Here is a 6442-nt window from a genome sequence, read left to right as displayed (position 1 = left end):
CTGGGACCTTCCAGTCCGCAGGCCGATGCTCTATCCACTGAGCCAAACCGGTCTCAGCCACATCAGACATTTTGATTTAGTGCATCTGGGTAAGGCATTTTAAACAATCGCTTCAGTGATGCTGTTGTGTATGGTACCAGACCCCACCTTGAGAATTGCTTTAATAGTGCAATCAAGCTTCGTCATGTCCCTCTATGAACTTTTGCTTTATAATCTACGCTATAACATGGCAATTTGACTCCTATGTATTATACCCAAGAGGAAGGAGTACAGATACCCACCAAAAACACAGGTATAAGAATACTTATTGCAATTTTATGTATAATAGCCAAAAATTGGAAAGAACCCGAATGCTATCAACAGGTGAATAAATGAGTGATGGCATATTCACAGAATGGAATAGTCAACAGCAATGAAAATATGGACCACTGATACATGCAAACACCTGGATGAATCACGTTACACTGTTGAAAAGCTAAGCATAAAACATATGATCTCATTCATACGAAGTCGAGAACAAGCACAACTAATTGCTATTTAAGAGAGGAGTAGCTAGTTCAGACTGGGAAAGGGTGCAAGTGAAAAATAAACTTTTTGTTCTTTGATTTCAGTGTTTACATCGTGATATGAGTGTATCCTTATGTGAAAAACCATCACGTACACTTAGGATTAGCGCACTTTATGTACTTCACTGTAGGTTTATTATTCCTTATTTTTAAAAAAGGGCAGATGGACAAATTGGTTTGGCATGGTTTCCTTAAGGGATTTTTGTTGTTAATCCTCACCCAAGGATATTTTTCCATTGATTTTTTAGAGAGAGTAGAAGGGAGAGGGAGAGAAGAGAGAAACATTGATGTGAGAAAGATTAGTTGCCTCCTGCACCCACCCCAACCAAGAGCCGGGAACCTGTCACCAAGGTACATGTCCTTGATCGAAATCAAACCCGGGACTCTTCAGTCTGCGGGCTGACACTCTATCCACTGAGCCAACCATCTAGGGCTCCTTAATGGATTTGATGACAAAGAAAAAAATGTATCACCACACAATCATATGCAATTAAATCAAAATGTATTCCAAGAATACACAAGCCTCTGTAATAATAAAAGGGTAATATGCTAATTAGACTAGACGTCGTCTGGACACCCTTCCACATGTCCTTCCTGATGAAGTGGGGGTCAGTCCCAGATGCCTGCGGGCAGCCTGGGGGAAGGAAGCCCGGATCCCATGTGCCTGCGGGTGGCCAGAGGGAAGCCAGCCTGGGTCCCGGGTTCCTGAAGGTGGCCAGAGGAGGGAAACCCAGATGCCAGATGCCGGAGGAAAGCTGGCACAGGCAGCCCGGATCCCAGCAGCAGGGGGAAGGAAGGCTTACTCTTGCATGAAATATCTGTGCACCAGGCCTCTAGTATATAATAAAAGCCTGATATGCTAAGTGTCCGGTTGTCTGATTGTCCGTTCAACCAAAGCATAACATGCTAATGATATGCTAAGAATGCTCAACTACTCACTATGACGTGCACTGACCACCAGGGACAGAGGCTCCAACCAGTAGGTTAGCTTACTGCTGGGATCTGGCTGATTAGGACTGAGCAAGTCTGGCTGGACATGCTCTGGAGCCCTCCGGTGGTCCCTCCCCAGCTGGACAACCTCCTGCATCCCTCCCCTGCCTTGCTCATGCATCTGTGGAGTCCCTCAGCCTGGCATGCACCCTCTGGCAATCCAGGCTGAGGGACTCTCTCTCCCCGAGTGCATGAATTTCGTGCACCGGGCCTCTAGTAATAATATAAACAAAGTATAGAAAAAACCTCAAACATAAAACTCACAGGAAAAATATCTAAAGTGCTACATAGGAATATATTATGAATCTGTCGCTGGATTTAAATATATTTTGATGGCAAAAATAGTATGGAAGATAAAAAACTATGAAATTTCAAAATATTGTTTTTAAAGACGTAGATAATTCATTATGCTTTTGAGCCCACAAAGGTAAAATCAAAATGAAAAACTTTGAGATGACTGCTGTAGATTACATATCATTTTTTATAAACATTTTTGAGACTTGCCTAAGCAAGGGACAGTTTCTTTTACAAGATAAATTTTTAAGTAATATTTATTTTCTGAAAAAAGTTTCTGCAGTGCACACCTTACTGGAAAGTGAGGACCTTTTGCAATTGTGGTGTATGATGCCTGACAATGCTACATCTGTATTTTAAAGTGTCTACTAAGTCTTACTACTAAAACTGTAATAATTACATTAAAAAATAAAAATTTCAGATTTACTTTTGTGATAGTGACATTCATCCAAAAATGTGTATTTGGTATACTTCTAATTGATTTTATTACTAACCTAGTTTTCTATGTAATTATCTTCATTTCCCCTAATTTCCCAATATCTGTCTCAGTCTTTTCTACATTTTCCATATACTTACTTTGTCCTCAGTTTTCTAGAGACCTACTTCCTAAAACCCCTATCCTACTTACTTGACACAGCAGTCATCCTGGGGTTTTTCCTTTATTGTATTCCTTTGTGAGATCTTATGTTTTCAGGATCCCATGCCTTCTGACTTAGATTACTCCTTTGTTTTGGTGAAGCACATCCTCCAGTAGCCTCCTAAGAAAGGGTACATGGTAAGGTAAAATTTTGAGACCATGCAAGTCTGACCTTTAGTTTAGCCCCATACTTGGATTGACTGGATATAGAATTCTAGATCAGAATTTCTAAATTAGAAGGCCTTGCTTTCATAGTCTTCCAAAAAGTCTGAACGCCATTCTGAAAATACCCTTTTCTGTAAACCTTGTTTTCCCCCTTGGGAAACTTTTAGGATCTTTAACCCTGGGATCCTGAAATATCATGATGTGCTTTTGTACTTTTTAATTCATTGTGATGGTCACTCAGTAGATCCTGTTAGTTTAGAAGACCTATGTCGTTTTTGGGAAATCTTTTTTTCTCTTTTCACCTCTTTTCTCTGTTCTCTCATTTTGAGGTTCTTATTCATCAGATGTTGCATCCCATTCCGATCTTATTTTCTTATTTTTCATCTCTGCCTTTTTATTCTTTCAGAAATTTCTTCAACTTACCTTCCAACACATCTACCAAATGTTTCATTTTGGCTTCCTTATTTTTCCCAATGCTTTTATTTTCGATTCTTCATTTTTTTAATAGCATCCTGTTATTTCATAGATGCAATATATTCTCCTAAGTTTCTGAGAATATTATAGCTTCTTTGGGAGTTTTATGTTCCCTGCACTATTTCCCTTCCTCCCCCATACAACATTCATTTTGTTTTGGTTCTCATCTTTCATTGTTGAAGGTATCCTCAAATGTCTAATGATAATGATTCTTAGCTATCAGTTCATGGTGAGTTCAAGTGACTGAAAGCCATGTCTGAATGAGCAAGATTTCACTGCAACAAATAATCAAGTGGCCAGCTGGGTTGTTTTTTTTTTTAATTTTTTCATCTTTCTGGATTGGGTGGACAGGACTGGTATAAGCCTGGCTGCCAGATCATGTAGCTGGTGGACAAAAGGGACTGATAGCTCATAATGTTCAAAATACATTCTCTCATGCTGTTTTCAGGATAGTACTTCACTACCACTTTCCCCCAGTCCCAGTTCTTAGTCTAACTGGGCCTTTGTTCAGCTTCTCTAGAAATAAGCCTCTGATCTTTGGCTAGTCAGAGGTATAGTCACCTGGCTACAAAAGGAGGGCACAAATAAACTTTTCAAATAATCCCCTTGCTTCCAACTCTGCTCCTCAACCTCACCTTCCAGGGTACTTTGCGCTTCCACTCCTTGTTTTTTGGGGGCTCTGGAAGGAAGGGGTAGGTGATCCAAATTTGTGGACCTTTCCTGAAATGAAGAAGAGCTACCAGAACTGAAGTATTGGAATTAAAAAGTAATACTTGGGCAGAACTATTCTGTTCTGTGGGAACAACTACATGACTACAACCCAAGCTGTATCAATGCTATGAGCACACGTATAGGGCTGCTAGTTCAATTTAAATTTCAGAAAAATAATTACTTTTTTTCATTGTTTATCTGAAATTAAAATTTATTTGGGTGTCTTGCATTTTTATTTGCTAAACCTGTCAGCCCAACACATTTAAAGAAATAATGTCATAACCAGACATGACCAACATTAAAAAAGAAGACAAAAAAGCCATATTGACAGATGAAAATTGGTATCTGAACCAAAGCATTCAAGTCACTGGGAAATTCCACATTACTTCCAGGCAGTAGCCAGGGCCAACACCATATAACCCACTTTGCGGTTAAGTACTCACAGAAATGCATAGTCTGTGCATTGATGCTTTCAGTTAATACAGAAATTTAATTCTCTGGCTTGTGGTTGGCCTCTAAGTTGTGTCATCAGAACTCTTGCCACCTTACCAAGTCATCCTGCTTGCTCAGAGTGCAATCATAGAGCCAATCCAGGGCCTTTTTTGATGGAACATGGCCATACCCTTGGAGTGTTCCAATTGTTTGGGGACCTTCCAAAGGAGGTTGCCCCTCCCTAATGGACCACTGCCTAATTATCAATAATACATTGTAAAACACTAGTTGATATATTGGAGCATCAGGTTCCACAGCTGAAGCTATGTCTGGAAAGGTAACATTGATCAAGGGTTTAGCAGTTAACCTAAACACAACTTCCCCCACAGAAGACATTACCAGATGCTTAATTTACAAGCTGTAGGACTCTTCCATCTGGTTTCTGTTGAAATCTAATTGGACACGATGCCAGCTTGGATTTTCTGTGTATACTAGGAAACTCAGTTTTAATCTTGCTTGGCTGATCAGGATCCCGAGTTTCCTAGATCCGTGGTCAGCAAACCGAGGCTCGCGAGCCACACGCGGCTCTTTGGCCCCTTGAGTGTGGCTCTTCCACAAAATACCATGGCCTGGGTGAGCCTATTTTGAAGAAGTGGTGTTAGAAGAAGTTTTAAAAATTTGGCTCTCAAAAGAAATTTCAATCGTCTTACTGCTGATATTTGGCTCTGTTGACTGAGTTTGCTGACCACTGCCCTAGATGATTACTGACCATGTCCTACTTCAGGGAATAGGGCATCACTTTCCAAATGAACCCAGGGATTTTTATGTCATGTATTGGGGTCATCTATATCTTTCCAAATACTAGTAAATTGCCCAAACACCAGTCAACTGTTTTACAATTCAACTCTCAACTATTGATAGCATGTTTACACCCGTTTATATGCACCAACTCTGTACTATCTGCCTACCACACCATTTAAAAAATCAGGCAATCCTTTCCCATATTTCACTGAAAAGAATGTCACAGCTCTCACAACACAGGTGCTGAGTAGCTATCAAGTGTCAGGTCATTGTGGTACCCTTTTCCTTCCATTTTCTTGGTTTACTTAAGTTTTATATAATCCCACAACTGCCACCAGTCGAAAGAACATGGGAGATTGTATACAATGACCACTCATACGCAAAGTCATTAACTAAACTTGGTTTAAAATGGCAGAAATACCAGATTTCCCTTTTGATAACAGCAAGTTGACACAGGAGAAATACTTAGTAGTTTGTCACCTAATATAGCTTCCTCAATTTTCTCTCAATCTAATGGATATTGGACTCATATGCTGGCGGCTTGCATGAAGTCAGAAGTTACCTACTTTCTGGATCTCTCTATAGATAGATATCCCAGCCACATGAGCAAAATACTTCTGGCCTGACTTTTGTATGCCATTGTCTTGTGAACTTAGCATACACAACTTAAATCTTTGCAAAATATTGATTTATTTTATATCCTTAGCTGATTTTCCCTTGTGGGGTTTAATTTTTGGAGTGTACCTTCCACATGAATTTATACATTTGGATGGCTGTCCTACTTTAAAATATTTAAGGGCCAGTATAAGGATTAAGCTTATTTAATATGATTAGAGAACAGAAATAGTATCTATAGTCAAAAGATTTGGGATAATTTATCTTGGCTCAATATATTTTAAAATTAATCTCTTATGTATACAGTATTTTATTTAATTTTGCACTCCCAGTATCTGGATTATAATAGCTAACATTATTAGATGAATGACTAAATTTCTAACTAGAGATATTTAAAGCTAACAGGCTGCCCTAAAAGATGAGTTCTCTAACACTGGAGCAGAAAATCAGATAATCACTTATTGAAGATGTAGGAGTATTATGCAAATATGTATAACCCATGGACAGAGACAAGTGTGGTAAAGGCCTGGGGTGGGCTAGGAGGGGTCAATGGGGGAAAAAGGAGACATATGTAATACTTTCAACAATAAAAATAATAAAGTATTTATATATCAATAAGAAAATAACCCAAGTGACTTCTAAGGTCCATAAATTGCTCTAACAATCTATTCAAACATTAACACTGTTTTCATCAGAGCATTTTTTTTAGGTAGATAGCTGTAATAGGAACTCCGGAGGATAACTCCCCCAAAGCTGA

The sequence above is a fragment of the Pipistrellus hanaki genome, assembly GCF_964339955.1.
Source record: "Pipistrellus hanaki genome assembly, chromosome: 1".
NCBI classification, from domain to species: domain Eukaryota; kingdom Metazoa; phylum Chordata; class Mammalia; order Chiroptera; family Vespertilionidae; genus Pipistrellus; species Pipistrellus hanaki.
Note: the sequence above shows the minus strand (reverse complement) of the source record.